The sequence below is a fragment of the Protopterus annectens genome, chromosome 1.part2 (genome assembly GCF_019279795.1).
Source record: "Protopterus annectens isolate FY-2018-M chromosome 1.part2, PAN1.0, whole genome shotgun sequence".
NCBI classification, from domain to species: domain Eukaryota; kingdom Metazoa; phylum Chordata; order Ceratodontiformes; family Protopteridae; genus Protopterus; species Protopterus annectens.
In genome coordinates, this window is record NC_056727.1 from 521,843,959 (window position 1) to 521,864,272 (window position 20,314).

Genomic DNA, 20,314 nt, shown 5'->3' on the forward strand with positions numbered 1-20,314 from the left:
GGTCACTTAAATTAACTTCATCCCTTCTAACCTAAATTTGATCCCTTCCCCAAACTCTGAATGCTCTACCACACACGATACTAATGAGGAAGTTGTTCTCACTACCCAGAGATTAACAAAATACACAGCAGATTCTACAACTGAAAATTTAACCTCACCTTTCCAGAATAGCCTAGTGATAATAGCAGACTGTGTTGCCAAAGTCTGTGGAGATATCTACTGAACTCCTAACACATTTATAAAGATCAAAGATAATAGCTTTATTTTATGTATATATTCCAGTTTATTCCCCTTCAAATGAACCAAAATAACTTTAACATTAGAAGCTGTATCCCTAAACTCATCTAACATGGGTAACACCTCTAACACATCATGCCAACATTTTTTTTTCTAGATTACATCCAGAGTTGAAACATTGAGACCTAGATACCTTTCTTCTGAAATTGTGACAGCATGCCTTGCAGCCTAAAACATAAAATCATGTCCTATGGCCTAAAACAACAAAACACACATAATTAACTATAAGCACTACAGACATATCTAGCAGATATAAAGCTAAGTGTCAGAAGCCCATTTAACTGTATTTTTGATATATTCAGTAGGCTTCCTTTTCTGCACCAAATCAGATATTCTGCCTATATATTATGAAAACATTCTATTTGTGACACTTTGGCTAGGTAAAACTCTTTGTAAAATTAAACAACATATTTGCTTATAACGGCTTCTTGTCTACTCCAATAAAAATAAATCATTGTCTCTAACTGCAGACACTCCTTTTAATGAACAGCCACCTAAGTGGACATAACAACACTTCAACATTTCCAAAATCACTTGTCCCCCATTACCAGATTGCCAGAATGATCTCTTTTAATTCAGAAAGCCAATCGCTAAGTTACCTTTCAAACAAACATCTTCCTACCTAAGAAACAACAGTTCACTAACCATAAAAGGTCTACGATTTAAACATACTGTCAGCAACACCCATAAAACATAGTGATCCAGAGTAGCCAAAAAACAGATGCAAACCTTTCAAAACTAATTTCAACAAATGTCTGCCAATTGGATTCTTATCTTCATCTGATGCTGTCTTAAGTCTTTCTCATCCTTTCAGAATCCTACCAATTAACCAGTTCTTATAAAGTCTTTAATATCTGCCCACCTTGCTGCTGTACTCAAGCAGACAAATGCAACATTGTTCTAAAAGAATCACCCTTCTCGCATGTGAATACCACATATTTACCCACCAGACCAGCTAACCATTTCCTATCCTACCAAGACAAACTGCACAAAAAAACTTCTGAAGGATCACAATACCTTTCTTTATGACCACTTGGTGGATTCTGATCAAGACTGTTGACTTAATCCTTGGTCGGCCTAACCAGATCCGAGAACTCGAACAAAGTGATAGCCCAAAACAAATTCACAACCACAGGTTTAATGAAAAATGTCACACATAAACACAAAACTGCAATCAGATATTCCTAATGGTTAAGCGCTTTCATCTGGTGTGCCCCAGACTTCATCAGAACCAATGAAAACTTCAGTTACACCATATTTATGTTGCTTTTGGCGCCAAAACACAATTGAATAAATAATTTACATATTAAATATATACTAACAAATGCTGTTATTTATACAATATTAATAAATATATTGAAAAACTAAAAAAGTACTGAATATATAAAAAAGTACTGAATATATAAACAGTTGTGACTAAAAACTCAACGAATGCTAAAAACAAAATACTATATACAAAATACTATATGTGTTAGTACCAAAATTCTAAAATTCTAATTTAGTCCCTACTGGTCTAGTAATAAAAAAGGTTTTAAACTGATGCTGTCATTTAATCCTGGGGGGGTTGTGGTGTCTAAACTAATCTGCCATTTACTTTCAACCCAAGAAAGATACACTTTCCAGTTCCCTCCTCTATCAGTTAAATCAACCTGATCAATGATAGCAAAACTAAAGGTGTGATCATTGCCCTTATCCATAACATGTTTGCTCAAGGCATTTTTAGGATCACACTTCTTGATCCTGTACAAATGCTCATAAATACGTATTCTGAGCTTCCTTTCAGTTTTGCCTATATAATAGGCCGAGCATTTGGAACAGGTAGCAATGTATACTATATGTTGAGTGTTGCAATTGCCATATCTGCAGTATATTGTAGATTTTATTACATTGTTAACCTTAATTTTTAAACTGTCATTAATATACACACATTGCTTACACTTTCCACATTTTTTAGTTCCATTCTTCTTTACAGTGTGCGACCCTATCTTCCCTTGCTCTAAAATTTTCTTCAAATTTTTACCAGTTTTGTGTACTGTAATGGGATATGTTCCTACAATATCTCCTATAGTACTGGAGCTTGAAATTAGATCCCAATGTTTACGGAGAATTTCTCTGACCAGGTTAGTAAAGGGATTAAACATAATGACACAAACCTTGTTGGCTCCGTTATCTTCTAATCTTGAGGTGACTGGTCTGGTTGTTCCCAAAAGTGGTGAATATTCCAACCCCCATTGTGCTTTGACATATCCAGTCACACTGTCCAGCATACCTGTGGGATATCCTCTGTTTTGAAATAATTTATACACCGCTTGTAATTCTATATTCATGTCATCTCTAGTGGAAGTCATGCGTGCTACCCTTATGCATTGTCCTTTGACCACATTCCTGAAAATATGTGGGGGGTGACAACTTCCATATTGAATGTAATCGTTAGAAAATGTGGGTTTCCTGTAAATCTTGAAAGCAAAACTTGTCCCAGTGTTGCTTATCCAAGTGTCTAAATATGCTATTCCTAATTTATTAGTTTGGTAAGTGAATTTCAAAAAATCTGTAGTTTGATTTAAATAATTAATAAAATGGGATATCTGGTCTGTGGGACACTTCCATATAATAAAAATGTCGTCCAAATATCTCGTGTATAATCTAATATGTTGGAAATATACACTAGTAAATACGTACAGATTTTCCCACTCCAACATAACCAAATTAGCAAACACCGGGGCGCATGATGCCCCCATAGCTACACCACGGGTCTGTCTAAAGTATTCTCCTTGATGGTAAATATAATTGTGATCTAAAACCAGACCCATCATATCCATGATGAGGTTAGTCTTATCCGAACTAAAACCAGAGTATTTAGTTAAACTGTTAAAAAAATATTCTAGTCCAGTCGGACCAGGTATGCAAGAGAAGAGATCTTTAACATCCACGGTCAAAAACACCATGTCCACATCCCAAACCTCTGTGGTGAGTTTACTCAAGAAATCCCAAGAGTCTTTGAGTAAATGTGGTACCTTGTCATAAATCTGTTTAGTCCAATTATCAATTGTTACACCTAATTTGAATGTTTTAGATTTAGACCCCAAAATTATGGGTCTAAATGGAGGGTTGTTCAAGCACTTATGTAATTTTGGTATCCCAATAATATGTGCCAAGATAGGATATTCTGTTCTCAAAAATTCATAAAGTTCATTACTAATACGGTTGTCAAGAAGATATTCTTCAATGGCTAGGTCTATGCGCCTATGCCCTATATTAATTTGGTTTAGAGATATCTGCTCATAATTACCTGATTCAAATAATATGTTATGGATTACTCTTAAATAAAGTTGGTTGTCAAAAATTACGATCCCTCCACCCTTATCGGGTTTCATTATCCTGATTTCTTTATTAAGAATTAATTCATCCAAACATTTCCTTTTGTCTACACTAAGGTTGTGATTAGTAAAGGGTGGATGATTAAGGGTACTCTTAGTATCTTTATAAAGCATATAAATATCTTTACAAACCAATTTTTCATATGCTGCAATCTGAGAGTTCATGACTGGAATATAGGAGCTCTTCCTAACTAACCTAGAACTTGAATGATGTGTTGCCTGATTGTTATTCGAACTGGAGTTAAATTGAATGGCCAAATTGAGTCTCCGGCAAAAAAGTTTGATTTCTTTAATTACTCCAAACAAATTAAAAGGGACAGTTGGTATAAATTTCATGCCCTTACTAAATACAGAATAAAACTCTTGTGAAACAACAATATCAGTATAGTTGTAAACATTGAATCCACCAAAGTTATTTATCATAGGGTAGTCTTGTATGCTGTGTGGGTAGGTATCTACCCCCCCTGTGACCTCAAGGTGTGCATCAGAAATTTGTTCGCTGTGAACAACCGCCAAAGGACCCCCTGTGAACCCTGGGGAGGATGACAGTACACCATGAAGGGCTGTCGATACAACGATTTCTGTGTTCACATTATTGTCATCAGTATTTTTTGAATTTATGAAATTTACTGAACCCACCGGTTTTGTTTGGGAGCCGGGTAGAATCTCCCACCCTGAAAATTTTCATCTTCATGTGTCCAGTGGTTTCTTCTTCTACCCTTATTTTGAACTGGCTCGAGAATACCTTCTGAAGCCACTTGCTGCTCTGGCCAGATATAAGCTCTACCATTTTTATATGATTCCACATCCCTTTCAATTTTGTGCATCTTTCTGTTGTAAACATTATTAGCTCTATTGTGGGCATTTTGAAATTGCCTGGTATATAAATCATATCATTGGTTGAAATTATCGTCATGTATAATAGTATCATTTATCATTTCAACTTCTTGTAGCAAAGTAGCTATTTTCTGGTCATTGCACTTCACTAGTTGTTTCATAAACAAAAAACCAAAACCATCAAACATCTTGTTGAAATCAGATACAACCCCCGAGGTAAAATCTATTCCCAAAGGGAGTTTAAAAAACCTAAGGCCTTTAGGGACTAGTTGCATCTGTAAACATTTGTATAAATATGCGTTATCTATTTTCACACTCCTTAGCTGAGTGAGTTTTTTACCTAATAAAAAAATATTAGCCTTAAGATCATTTTTACTTACACCTATCCCTTTGTTGTCAGGTGCATTTCTATTATCAGATTTCATAACAAAATCATATTCATCAATAAGAAAATCATTCAGTACATTAGTAACGTTTAAATCATTATTTTTATTCTCAAAGCCAGCTCGTATCTTAGAATGTCCATGGCTTTGATTAAATAATCGATCATTTGAAACAGTACCTTTTTTGGTTAGGATATCTTTGCCAGCCATTGCTGAATATGTCTTTAGTTTTTCACGTTGCTTCGGTCGTGCCCCCTTGCTTTTGTATTCCTGACAGCTGTGGAATAAGCTAAAATCAAAGGTAAAGTCAGCGTCAAGGGATACATTGGCGTTCGTATCTCTGATGTCCAAATCAAGTTTGCTGTTAGAAGAAGAAGGTGCACCTTGGCCATTCGGTATATCTGCTACACTGCTGTGCCTATCAGATGTACTTTGCACCGTTGTTATCCCTTCAAGCTTTTCAGCAGAACATGGTTTGGCGGAATCTCCGCCTTGTAAGATAGCTTCAGATAGCTTACCTACTAAATCCAATAAGCGGTTTACGTCAGACTGCAACGACGTAACCTCCAACCGTAAGGTTAGGTAATCATCTTTGCTCAATGAAGCCCCCAATGGATCCGATTCAGCCATAAAACAACCGGTAAGTAAAGAGAAGCACAGAACACCAAATCCTTGGTCGGCCCAACCAGATCCGAGAACTCGAACAAAGTGATAGCCCAAAACAAATTCACAACCACAGGTTTAATGAAAAATGTCACACGTAAACACAAAACTGCAATCAGATATTCCTAATGGTTAAGCGCTTTCATCTGGTGTGCCCCAGACTTCATCAGAACCAATGAAAACTTCAGTTACACCATATTTATGTTGCTTTTGGCGCCAAAACACAATTGAATAAATAATTTACATATTAAATATATACTAACAAATGCTGTTATTTATACAATATTAATAAATATACCGAACGGCCAAGGTGCACCTTCTTCTTCTAACAGCAAACTTGATTTGGACATCAGAGATACGAACGCCAATGTATCCCTTGACGCTGACTTTACCTTTGATTTTAGTTTATTCCACAGCTGTCAGGAATACAAAAGCAAGGGGGCACGACCGAAGCAACGTGAAAAACTAAAGACATATTCAGCAATGGCTGGCAAAGATATCCTAACCAAAAAAGGTACTGTTTCAAATGATCGATTATTTAATCAAAGCCATGGACATTCTAAGATACGAGCTGGCTTTGAGAATAAAAATAATGATTTAAACGTTACTAATGTACTGAATTATTTTCTTATTGATGAATATGATTTTGTTATGAAATCTGATAATAGAAATGCACCTGACAACAAAGGGATAAGTGTAAGTAAAAATGATCTTAAGGCTAATATTTTTTTATTAGGTAAAAAACTCACTCAGCTAAGGAGTGTGAAAATAGATAAAGCATATTTATACAAATGTTTACAGATGCAACTAGTCCCTAAAGGCCTTAGGTTTTTTAAACTCCCTTTGGGAATAGATTTTACCTCGGGGGTTGTATCTGATTTCAACAAGATGTTTGATGGTTTTGGTTTTTTGTTTATGAAACAACTAGTGAAGTGCAATGACCAGAAAATAGCTACTTTGCTACAAGAAGTTGAAATGATAAATGATACTATTATACATGACGATAATTTCAACCAATGGTATGATTTATATACCAGGCAATTTCAAAATGCCCACAATAGAGCTAATAATGTTTACAACAGAAAGATGCACAAAATTGAAAGGGATGTGGAATCATATAAAAATGGTAGAGCTTATATCTGGCCAGAGCAGCAAGTGGCTTCAGAAGGTATTCACGAGCCAGTTCAAAATAAGGGTAGAAGAAGAAACCACTGGACACATGAAGATGAAAATTTTCAGGGTGGGAGATTCTACCCGGCTCCCAAACAAAACCGGTGGGTTCAGTAAATTTCATAAATTCAAAAAATACTGATGACAATAATGTGAACACAGAAATAGTTGTATCGACAGCCCTTCGTGGTGTACTATCATCCTCCCCAGGGTTCACAGGGGGTCCTTTGGCGGTTGTTCACAGCGAACAAATTTCTGATGCACACCTTGAGGTCACGGGGGGGTAGATACCTACCCACACAGCATACAAGACTACCCTACGATAAATAACTTTGGTGGATTCAATGTTTACAACTATTCTGATATTGTTGTTTCACAAGAGTTTTATTCTGTATTTAGTAAGGGCATGAAATTTATACCAACTGTCCCTTTTAATTTGTTTGGAGTAATTAAAGAAATCAAACTTTTTTGCCAGAGACTCAATTTGGCCATTCAATTTAACTCCAGTTCGAATAACAATCAGGCAACACATCATTCAAGTTCTAGGTTAGTTAGGAAGAGCTCCTATATTCCAGTCATGAACTCTCAGATTGCAGCATATGAAAAATTGGTTTGTAAAGATATTTATATGCTTTATAAAGATACTAAGAGTACCCTTAATCATCCACCCTTTACTAATCACAACCTTAGTGTAGACGAAAGGAAATGTTTGGATGAATTCATTCTTAATAAAGAAATCAGGATAATGAAACCCGATAAGGGTGGAGGGATCGTAATTTTTGACAACCAACTTTATTTAAGAGTAATCCATAACATATTATTTGAATTAGGTAATTATGAGCAGATATCTCTAAACCAAATTAATATAGGGCATAGGCGCATAGACCTAGCCATTGAAGAATATCTTCTCGACAACCGTATTAGTAATGAACTTTATGAATTTTTGAGAACAGAATATCCTATCTTGGCACATATTATTGGGATACCAAAATTACATAAGTGCTTGAACAACCCTCCATTTAGACCCATAATTTTGGGGTCTAAATCTAAAACATTCAGATTAGGTGTAACAATTGATAATTGGACTAAACAGATTTATGACAAGGTACCACATTTACTCAAAGACTCTTGGGATTTCTTGAGTAAACTCACCACAGAGGTTTGGGATGTGGACATGGTGTTTTTGACCGTGGATGTTAAAGATCTCTTCTCTTGCATACCTGGTCCGACTGGACTAGAATATTTTTTAACAGTTTAACTAAATACTCTGGTTTTAGTTCGGATAAGACTATCCTCATCATGGATATGATGGGTCTGGTTTTAGATCACAATTATATTTACCATCAAGGAGAATACTTTAGACAGACCCGTGGTGTAGCTATGGTCATCATGCATATCGGGTGTTTGCTAATTTGGTTATGTTGGAGTGGGAAAATCTGTACATATTTACTAGTGTATATTTCCAACATATCAGATTATACACGAGATATTTGGACGACATTTTTATTATATGGAAGTGTCCCACAGACCAGATATCCCATTTTATTAATTATTTAAATCAAACGACAGATTTTTTGAAATTCACTTACCAAACTAATAAATTAGGAATAGCATATTTAGACACTTGGATAAGCAACACTGGGACAAGTTTTGCTTCCAAGATTTACAGGAAACCCACATTTTCTAACGATTACATTCAATATGGAAGTTGTCACCCCCCACATATTTTCAGGAATGTAGTCAAAGGACAATGCATAAGGGTAGCACGCATGACTTCCACTAGAGATGACATGAATATAGAATTACAAACGGTGTATAAATCATTTCAAGACAGAGGATATCCCACAGGTATGCTGGACAGTGTGACTGGATATGTCAAAGCACAATGGGGGTTGAAATATTCACTACTTTTGGGAAAAACCAGACCAGTCACCTCATGATTAGAAGATAACAGAGCCAACAAGGTTTGTGTCATTATGTTTAATCCCTTTACTAACCTGGTGAGAGAAATTCTCCGTAAACATTGGGATCTAATTTCAAGCTGCAGTACTATAGGAAATATTGTAGGAACATATCCCATTACAGTACACAAAACTGGTAAAAATTTGAAGAGAATTTTAGAGCAAGGGAAGATAGGGTCGCACACTGTAAAGAAGAATGGAACTAAAAAATGTGGAAAGTGTAAGCAATGTGTGTATATTAATGACAGTTTAAAAATTAAGGTTAACAATGTAATAAAATCTACAATATACTGCAGATTTGGCAATTGCAACACTCAACATATAGTATACATTGCTACCTGTTCCAAACGCTCGGCCTATTATATAGGCAAAACTGAAAGGAAGCTCAGAACACGTATTTATGAGCATTTGTACAGGATCAAGAAATGTGATCCTAAAAATGCCTTGAGCAAACATGTTATGGATAAGGGCAATGATCACACCTTTAGTTTTGCTATCATTGATCAGGTTAATTTAACTGATAGAGGAGGGAACTGGAAAGTGTATCTTTCTTGGGTTGAAAGTAAATGGCAGATTAGTTTAGACGCCACAAACCCCCAGGATTAAATGACAGCATTAGTTTAAAACCTTTTTTATTACTAGACCAGTAGGGACTAAATTAGAAGTTTAGAATTTTGGTACTAACACATATAGTATTTTGTATATAGTATTTTGTTTTTAGCATTCGTTGAGTTTTTAGTCACGACTGTTTATATATTCAGTACTTTTTTATATATTCAGTACTTTTTTAGTTTTTCAATATATTTATTAATATTGTATAAATAACAGCATTTGTTAGTATATATTTAATATGTAAATTATTTATTCAATTGTGTTTTGGCACCAAAAGCAACATAAATATGGTGTAACTGAAGTTTTCATTGGTTCTGATGAAGTCTGGGGCACACCAGATGAAAGCGCTTAACCATTAGGAATATCTGATTGCAGTTTTGTGTTTACGTGTGACATTTTTCATTAAACCTGTGGCTGTGAATTTGTTTTGGGCTATCACTTTGTTCGAGTTCTCGGATCTGGTTGGGCCGACCAAGGATTTGGTGTTCTGTGCTTCTCTTTACTTACCGGTTGTTTTAAGATTGTTGACTTAACCAGCTATCAAACCCTGTCCAGTCTCTAGAACCTAAGCTAACACTGTCTGTTTCTTCTCAGCATCCCATATCTTCTCTGAAATAGCAGTCATTAAGTCTTTTGTCTATGTTTGTCTCTAGTGCTGCTGCCAAGAACCTGTGAGACTGAAAACCAGGCAGGCTAGTAGCAATAATAATTAGTCTATCATGGACTTGTTTCATGGAAAATAAAACATTAATTTCTAAAGAGTGCATTACCAACTTCAACAATAAGTCAACCCCTTTGTCTTTTGCTGAACTTTCCAACAGAACCTTCACCACTGTCTTGTTATAGCAATGAAAAAATCATCCTCTTATTCCAGAACTTGTCCTTCCATGCCACCAAAGCTGCCTGAATAAGCATAAACTCCTACAACATGATGTTCTTCGTGTTTCACTGTTGCAGTCATCACACTTGGGTTATCTGCCAGCAGGTAGTCTTCAGTCGACCCGAATACCAGAAACTTAGTATTTCTGTGTCATTTGCTGTTGCTTCAGGACTGATGTCAGGTCATCAGGGGTATAAAAAGAGGCAGCCGATGCCATTACATCAGTCTTTCTTGCTGAGGAGCACAAAGTGGAAGTAGTTCGCACGAGTGCCAGTCGAACACTACCTGAGTTTTTGTTTCCAAAACTGAATCATCCTGAAGTCTTCTAAAGCTAAGTACCCCATTGGGGATCCTTTTTTCTTGCTCTAACCGATGTCAGAAAAAGTTAACAATTGTCTCACCTGTGGAAAGCAAATACCACACCGAGATTTCCATTCTTATTGCATCACCTGTTTAGGCCCAGATCACGACATACTTTGCTGTCGGTTTTGTGCTTTGTTCAACACCCAAACTATTCATCATCGGACACTTATTGTAGTTAAATACTTTTGTTTTCAAGCTCCATATTCCGAAATGGCTTCGGTAAGCCATCCAACTACTGATCATCCAAAAAAGTGCAAGGATAAAGACAGAGACAGACTGCACAGGTCCAAAACTGCCGACGATGCTTCCGTTAAGCTAGTCACTAGTTGGCTGGTACTTAGTGAGGTGCTTTCGCAGCCCCTGATGCCCACTTTGATGGATTTGCATGCCGCTACTGAGACCCGTTCGGAGTCCGGCATGGCACAAGACTCTTCTTTGACTATTGAACCTGCAGATGTCTCTACCTTGGATGGGTCCGGAGCCACTATGCAGGCACCGGTTTCTAAGGAAGTTCTTTGCATTACCGATATTTGACACAAACTGACTTCTTTCACGTCTTCAGTTCTTTCTAAAACTACAGAGTTTCTAAGGCCAAGAGTATGAGCTACGCCTAAAAAAAACACGACCCAAACTCAAGTGCCTGCTTCCTTGCCACAATCTTAAATGCTTAAAATGGCAGAAGACCTGATCATGCTGATTAGGTGAAGCCATCCTTCCCCTGCTAAAAGAAAGAGAGACCTGTCCCCAGCAGCTTTAACTGACCAAGAGTCCGACGACTCTGAGGTTTCTGAATATGAAGAAATGCCTTTATCTGCCTATAAGGATTCAGATGCAGAGGAATCCATTCCTTCTGCTTCCCCTCCAGAGAATTTTTCTTTTGGTGAAACCCTACATATCTTGGGAGAGCTTTTCCACTGGGAATGTCAGGATTATCCTCAGTCCAAAGAGAGACTCAGGAAATTTTTAGATTTACCACAGCACAGACCCTTAGCTATCCCTCCTGTTTGGGATGTTGTGGATGATGTCTTTATGGAATCCAGTTTAACTCCTGATTCTTTACCCTCTGCTCCAAGGAAACCAGACAGGTACTATAGAGTCCATGACTCTCACAAATTTCTTTTCAAAAATCCTACTGCTGACCCAGAGGTCATCTCCCAAGGACCTAAAAGAATAAAAGCAACTACAGCTAAGAATCCCACTCCTTTGGACAGGGATTCCCAAGCTTTAGACAGATGGGGTAAAAAAGTATACAGCTTTGCAACTCTCGCCATTAGAGCATTGAATTGTCAGTTCCACATGCTGAAATACCAGCAACATACTATGGAACTTGGTAAGCAAAAATGATCTACCTTTCCTGACTTTGCAGAAAATAAAGAATTACAGGAGCTTAAGCATTCTGCAAGCCAAGTCAGCAAACATACCCTGCAATGTGGGTTTGATACCCTAGAAGCATCTTGCAGGGCAGCAGTCACAATTTCTGTACTTAGAAGGCATGCTTAGCTTAAGGAGCAGACCTGGCCAAACCATGTCAAATCAAAATTACTGGACACTCCTTTAAACAAGGACAATCTGTTTGGCACCGAAGCAGAAGAGGTTTTAAAAAAGATGGAAGAAAAGGCTAAGTCTATGCAGACAGTCAAAGATTTTTTGCAAGTGCAGCGTTCAAGATTCAGTAGGCATTACACCTCAAAACATTGGTCTTTTCCAGCCCCCTCAAGGCCATCTTAAACTAGACCCAGGGGAAACAGACCCTCCCCCCCAGATTACAGTCTCAGGGCATGCAGAGATCTAAGCAATGGAGTACCTCCACTTATAAAAAAAAAAAAAAAAAATTATCCTTGTTTCCCATCTTTCCTGACCTAAAGTAGTCCAAATACAGGCTTTGCTGTATTCTGGACTTTTGGAAAGTTCCTGTGTTGCCCATTTCCTTTCTTGGATAAAGGGATGCTTCTTTGTTCACCAGTGGCAGTGGGGAGCTTGGAGCAGCCTATCTATCCCTGGAGGAGTGTTCCCAGCACAAGAATCTGGTAGTCTATTGGCCGTTTTGGGCCAATTTTTAGCTCTTTCAAGTCCCCCTGTATAAAACCCACTTTAGCGTGGCTTTGCGCGATTTTGTGCATAGCGCAGCATTGGGCAGCGCCGCTTAATTGGGTTTAAACCATTCTCGGCTCCACAAAGATTGCTCTTCACTTTTTTCCTTAGAACTGATCTAGTTCTCATAATAAACACCCTATTTCCACTCTAAAGCCTGGCACTTGCTCACTAAAGCAATTATATAAGTCAGCACTAAAAAATTAAAAGCACTACACCCTCACAAACTCCCCTTGAGTACTTTGTTCCCCATTGGCCCTTTTTTTCAATTATAAAGGAATTCCCAGTACTATTCTAGCATGTCCAAAGGTCAGTTGTCAATCTCCTCTCTGGTCCAGCTGGAGAATCTAGGAATCTTGAGGCAATGTTACAACTGCCTCATGTACACAGACAACCTTCTCCTCCTCCCAACAAATTCCAGCACATGTGAGAGATGCAACCATATAGCCAAACTGGAGGCTAAGCTCTCTCAACTCAGTCCTGGTGTAACCAGTCAGGAGGAGAAGGAAACCACACTCACTACAATTCCAGTCTCACATAGACCTACCACAACAGCAAACCAAACACATAAACACCCAAAAACATACTCGGAGGCTCTAAATAAAAATCTGCCTAAGCAGCAGAGACCTCCAAAGCAGACACCCAAGCAACCGCTACCCCAAAACAAAACACGTGCAACACATAGCTCACAAAGCCAGTGTGCCGAACAGTCACAGCCCTTAAGGCTAAACAACACACCTGATACACTTGTAATAGGTGACTCTATCGTCAGGCACACTGACGCCCTGCTCACCAGGCTGAACAAGGAGAAGGTCATGGTGAGCTACCTGTCAGTGCTAGGATCCGCCACATAACACAAGCACTATGGTACTCCAAGGCAAGTACAAATATGACTCAGTCATTGTCCATGCTGGTGTGAATGACCTGAGACGTACCTCCCTGGACTACATGAAAAGAGACATAGAGGAGCTCTCTGAGCATGTAGCCCAGGCCGGTATGACCCTGACCTTGAGTAGCATCTTACCCTCACCAAGAATGATGCCACAATATGAAGACAAGATGATCAATTTCAACAATTGGCTTAAGTATTGGTGTCATTCAAAGGGGATCCAATGCCTGTCTGCCTGGGATGACATGCTCGACAAGCCACGATGCTTCGCTAGGGACGGCTTGCACCTGTCACCCCTGGGCTTTCGGATATTGGCAAAGGCTCTTGCCACCCCATAGTGCCTTTTAGGCAAGGCTCAAAAGACGAACCCACCTCCATAGGTATCACAAGGGATAAGAAACTAAGAGTAATGCTACTCAATGCCAGAAGTCTAAACCTCAAGATGCATGCACTTGAAACTCTCCTTAGCATGGAGAACATCGATATCTATGCAGTAACAGAAACCTGGTTCAAGGCTCCTGAGTGCACGCCAGCACTACCAGGTTATACCTCATACCATGTTTTTCAGCCCCAAAACTTGGACCGAACCACAAAAAGAGGGGGAGTATCAATATTCATCAAAGATACCCACACCTCCAGGTTGGTGGCACAGCACGAAGCATCAGAGACTATCCATGTGCAACTAACAGTGGGTAAAACTGCCTTCCAGTTTATAGCCTGCTGCAGACCACCCTCCCAAACTCAGGAACCCCACTCAGCCTTCCTGAAAACACTGGAAAATATGAAGGTCTCTCCAAACACCATTATATTGGGTGACTTCAACTACCCTAACATAGACTGGGAGCATTACTCTAGCTCCAACACCCTAGCCCAAAGGTTCCTAGAATTTATAAATTCAAATGCTATGAAACAACTTGTTGCCACTCCCACAAGAGGGGAAAACATACTGGACCTAATCATCACCAACATGGGGACTCTATGCTCCAGACCAGAAGTGTATCCCTCACTGGTAAGATCAGACCATAAACTAATCTCACTAGATATTCACATCCTGACCCCAGCCCCTGCCCAGAAAACCACAGTGAAAAACTTCTCTAAAGCAAATTTCACACTCCTCAAAACCAAGATGGAATCCTTCAAAGCCCCTGTGCCTGTGGAAAATACGGCCCAGACCGCAGAATCCTTTATAAACGCATTCTATGAATAACCTTCAGGAATGCATGGATCATGCAATCTCAAAATAACCAAGACCCAATCCTCCAAAGTTAGGCGTCCTGTCTGGTGGACCCCAGCCATAAACAAACTATACAATAGAAGGAGGAAGCTACTACATGATAGAGCAAAATCCCAAAAAGGGAAGGCATCTCTGATCAGTATTAGCAAAAAACAATGGGCACACATAAAATTGTCTAAGGCCAGCTTCGAGAGAAAAATTGCACAGGACACTAAGGATAATCACAAGACTTTCTTTAGATATGTTAGGAACCTGGGTGGGAATTCCCAGATATGCTCAGAATTAGTCCAAAATGACAAAAAATACACCAAGCCCACAGACATTGCCAACATCCTAGCTGACAGGTTCAGTGCAAACTTCTCCCCCACTTCCCCACCAAAAGGGCAAATATCTATCCCAGCAGAGTACTGCCCTCACGACATATCAGATGCTCAGGTAAGAGCCGCCCTCTTCAAAGTAAAAAACACAGCATCAATGGGACCAGACGGTGTCCCGGGCTGCGTCCTACATGAACTCCAAGAAGAACTAAACCTAAACATAAAACTACTGTTCAATCTCAGCCTTACTACAGAATATGTACCCAAATAGTGGCGTACAGCAGCAGTGGTCCCTCTCCACAAAGGTGGTGCCTCAACGGATCCTGTAAACTATTGCCCCATAAGCTTGACTAGCTTGGTCTGCAAAGCTATGGAAAGGATCATCATGGAGCTCATAAATAAAGATATTGGGGACCTACATACACTGGATCCTACCCAGTTTGGCTTTGTTAAGGGCAGATCCTGCCTCTTAAACCTGGTCAATTTCTTTGAAACAGTCACCAAGGCCATTGACGAGGCGAAGGTGGTCCACACAGCCTACCTGGACCTTACAAAAGCCTTTGATACAATACCCCACTCGGGCATTATAGATAAGCTCACCAGCTTAAATATAAACCCCTATGTCACTAGATGGGTTGCAAACTGGCTCAAGGAGAGAACCCACATGGTTAGAATTGCTGGAGCCATGTCAGACTCCAAACCAATTACAAGTGGCGTCCCACAAGGCTCAGTCCTGGGACCTCTCTTGTTCAGTATATATTTCCCGGAGGTACAGGCTAACATGGAAGGACTGTGGCTGACCAAGTTTGCAGATGACTGCAAACTGGGCTCCATAATAGACTCTCCAGCCAACACAAGCATCCTAGAAAAGGGCCTCATAGAAACAGACAACTGGTGCCAGAGCTATGGCCTCAAGCTAAACGCCAAAAAGTGTATAGTCATCCCCTTTGGCAAAAACAAAGTGCCCACAAATTACCGCATTGGTGGTAATCCATTAAGTACAGAAGAAGTAATTAGGGACCTGGGGACCCAAGTTGATAGCAATCTCTCATTTGACAACCACGTGGCCAAAGTGGTTAGAAAAACATTTTATATAGCCCACCTAATCATGAAGGGATTCACATCTAGATCAGGGGAGGTCATTGTGCCTCTTTACTCATCCCTCATCAGGCCCATAATTGAGTATAATACACCTTTTGGGATGTACCTTACCAGACACCTACAGCAACTGGAAAGACCCCAAAAGTACCTCATCAAGAGGATCAAAGGGCTCAAACAGATGCCATATGCTGCCCGGTTAAAGAAACTCCAGCTCTACTCAGTGGCATACTGCCTGCTCAGAGGCGATCTGTGCCTGACGTATAAAGCCATGTCCAACCTGGAATTAATGGACATGCTGCACCTCAGAAAATCCAAATCCCATCGAGCTACACGCTCCAGAGACTTGAACCTCAGCACTGAAATAAATAGGACATGCTGGAGGGACAGATTCATAACCCAGAGGCTCCCTTCACTCTGGAATAAAATCCCAGTCCAGGTTAGGCAGAGTCCCTCATTGACTCTCTTCAAGAGGAATCTTGATGAGTGGATGGGAGATAGTAGGTTTACCCTGGGTATCATTTCTGTGTCACTGTTAGACAGAGGCACAGTATACTAACCTCGAAAAAGGGCATAGCAAAATAAATTTAAAATGGGTGGCGAAAGCCAAACACATTCTGGCTAGGCTTATAAATGCCCTAGGGCAGATAGCCTAGTATGAACCTATGAACCTATGAACTTATGAAAACAGTGCTAAGCCACCCCCTTACGGAAATAATTCACAATGACTTCTCAGTTCCAATCCTCACCTCTGTCCAATTGCTCGTGCCCCTAGGAGGAAAACTTGCCTACCATACAAAAAACTGGACCTCCATCACCAGCAATCAATGGGTCCTCAACATAGTATCCCAGAGGTACAAATTCTATTTCCACACACTGCCAACCCCAAAAGGGTTCCCAGACCTTCCTCCAAACTAGTGGGTAGAGGCAGAAAACCAAGTTCAGTCCCTGCTTTCCATAACGGCAATTCAGCCTGCTCCTGCAGAACAGGTAAGCCAAGGTTTTTATTCCAGACTTTTCCTGGTACCCAGAAAAGAGGACACCTGGCCCCAATCTTAAATCTATCCATTCTAATTACATTCCTGGTGGTACCAAAATTCAAAATGCTCACCCTATAGCAGCTTTTCCTTATGCTGACCAAAGATGCCTGATTAGCCACCCTAGACCTAAAAGAAGCCTATCTGCACATCCCTGTCAGGGACTCATGCAGGAAATATCTACGTTTCAGGGCAGGCTCTATGCATTATTAGTTCTCTGCACTTCCCTTTGGCTTATCCACTGCTCCCAGAGTCTTCACAAAATGCCTGGCTCCAGCCATTCCCTATTGCAGGCAGAGAAAAATTCAAATTTACACTTACTTGGATGATTGCCTGATTCAGACAGACAGTCAGGAAAAGCTGTTGCAGCACCTGTCATTTGTAAAGGACCTACTAACCTCCCTGGGGTACACTATCAATTAAAAGAAATCAAAACTAGTCCCCAGTCAAAAAAATTTATTCCTGGGAGCAAGCTTGGACACAGCATCCCAGATGGCATTCCTTATTCCTTAAAAACAAACCTACGTGACAGGCTACTTCACTCAAATGGCCACCAGAACCCAACTGTCTGCAAGGAAAATCCTGCAGACTTTAGGGTTCATGGCCTCTTGCATCCTACTAATTCCATATGCCAGACTGCATATGAGGAAACTTCAATGGTACTTAAAATAATCTTTGGTGCCAGCATTCTCAGGACCTGGAAACCATCATACCTATCATACCCTGTCTAAGGACAGAGTTTCTTTGGTGGGCAGCAGCATGCATCCACAACAAGGGACTTCCCTTTACACAACCCCATGCCACCCAGACCCTAACCACAGATGCATCAGACTATGCCTGGGGGGCACATCAGGATGACAAGTGCATTCAGGGCCACTGGTGCCCAAGTCAAATTCATCTGCACATCAACCAAAAAGAGATGCTAGCTGTTCAGCATGCTCTGACAGGTTTCATCTCCCTGCTATCACCAGGGCCCCTTCTAGTAAACAACGATACCACCACAGTGATGTGGTACATCAACAAGCAGGGGGAACCCATTCTTATCCCGTCTGCAGGCTAGCCATGAACCTGTGGAACATGGCCTTGGCTATGCAGATTCACCTGCAAGCTCAATTCCTGCCAGGAAAACAAAACTCTCTGGCAGACGACTTAAGCAGAAATCTCCTAGACCCACATGAGTGGCAATTAGACCTCAACACCTTCAGCCTTCTAACCCAGAAATGAGGTACACCTAAGATGGACCTATTTGCCCCCCCACTACAATCACCAGCTCAGCCAATTCTGCACCAGGGTACCTCACAGCAAGGCCTGTAAAGTAGATGCCCTATCCTTCCAGTAGGTAAACCTCTCAATCTATGCATTTCCCCCTCTTCCTCTTCTTACAAGAGTACTACTCAAGATAAGGCAGGAAAAACTAAGGGCAATCCTGATTGCCCCAGACTGGCCACACCAATACTGGTACCCACTACTGCAGAGACTGTCATTGGTGCCACCATGGCACTTATCCTATATCCCAACTATCCTCACTCAGCAGGAGGGACAGATCTTGCATCTGCAACTGCAGACCCTGAACCTTGCAGCCTGGCTTATTCCTTGAATTCTCCTCCAGTGGCCAGCCTAAGCAAACAGGTGCTTGATGTCATTCATGAAGCCAGAAGACCCAGTACAAGGAAATCCTATGCTGATAAGTGGAAAAGGTATTGTTCCTGGATTCACTCTAAAGGAGCGGATACAGCACAGCCCTCCTTGCCTCTCATCCTGTATTATCTAGCAGACCTACTCCACAGAGGCCTATCCTTCTCTTCCATTAAGATCCATGCCTCTGCCATCTCTGCTCATTACAGCACTGAGCCACCTCTCTTCTCACACTCTCTCATCAAGCAGTTCCTGAGAGGGGCTAGCAACTTAAGGCCACCAATAAGAGCCCCCACCCCTGCTTGGGACCTTAACTTTGTGTTGGAAAAGCTCACACTATCCCCATTTGAGCCTGCAGTGTCAGCAGAGTTAAAATTCCTCTCTTGGAAAACAGTCTTGCTTCTGGCCATCACATCAGCTAGAAGAGCGTCAGAGCTACAAACACTTATGGCCATGGAACCTTTCATTATTTTTCATGCTGACAGGGTCTCCCTCAGGACTAACCCTACTTTTATGCCTAAAGTGGTGTCCAGTGTGGCTGTCAACCAATCTATCCATTTGTCCACCTTTTCCCTAATCCTCAAAATAAGGGGGAAAGGATCCTACACTCTTCAGACATGCACAGACAGCTCAGATTCTACCTTGATAGGACTAAGCCCTTCAGGAAATCTGACCAGTCACTAGTCGGCTTTGCACCAGGGGTAGAGGGCAAAGCCATATCAAAACAGACCATCTCCAAATGGATAGCACACTGTATCCATTTCAGTTACAAACACCATGGGAAACCACCCCCTCAGGGGGTCAGAACACAGAATGCATTCCACTAGGGCAACTTCAACCTCTACAGCTTTTCTCAGAGGAATCCCTACCAGGGACATTCTGGAAGCTACTTGGTGTTATTTTCACACCTTCACCAAGCATTACCACCTGCCTATCTTTTCCAAATCCAGGGCAGGCTTTGCAACCACAGTCCCGACTCTTCTTGACTGCCTCCACCCATTCTTCAGCTTTGAGAATCAGCCCAAGTGTGATGACTGCAACAGTAAAACATGAAGAACATAGTACAGTTGTGTACACTTACCATAAATGTCAATGTTCGAGCGTATTCACTGTTGCAGTTCTGGTTTCCCACCCTCTAGCCCCCTTGTCTCTCTCTCTCTCTCTCTCTCTCTCTCTCCCATTCTCTATTTATCTTACTCACCCCTTACAGGGCTATTGGTATTTACTTTTTGCCGGTGGTGTATTTTCCACCATAACCTAGCTCCCTATTTAGGGGCTCCTGACATTTGAGGCAAGAAAAACTGATGTAATGGCTTTGGCTGCCTGTTTTTATACCCCTGATGACCTGACATCAGTCCTGAAGTGATGGCAACTGATGCAGAAATACTAAGTCTCTGGTATTCGAGCTGACTGAGGGCTACCTGCTGGCAGATAACCCAAGTGTGATGACTGCAACAGTGAATACACTCG

At 40.6% G+C, this 20,314-nt stretch overlaps 1 protein-coding gene across 7 annotated transcripts in view; it reads left to right on the forward strand.

Annotated features, from left to right (window-relative positions):
• SLC8A1 (solute carrier family 8 member A1) overlaps positions 1–20,314 on the forward strand; it is a 2,780,038-nt gene that overhangs the window by 2,290,878 nt on the left and 468,846 nt on the right. The gene's annotated exons all lie outside the window — the stretch shown is intronic.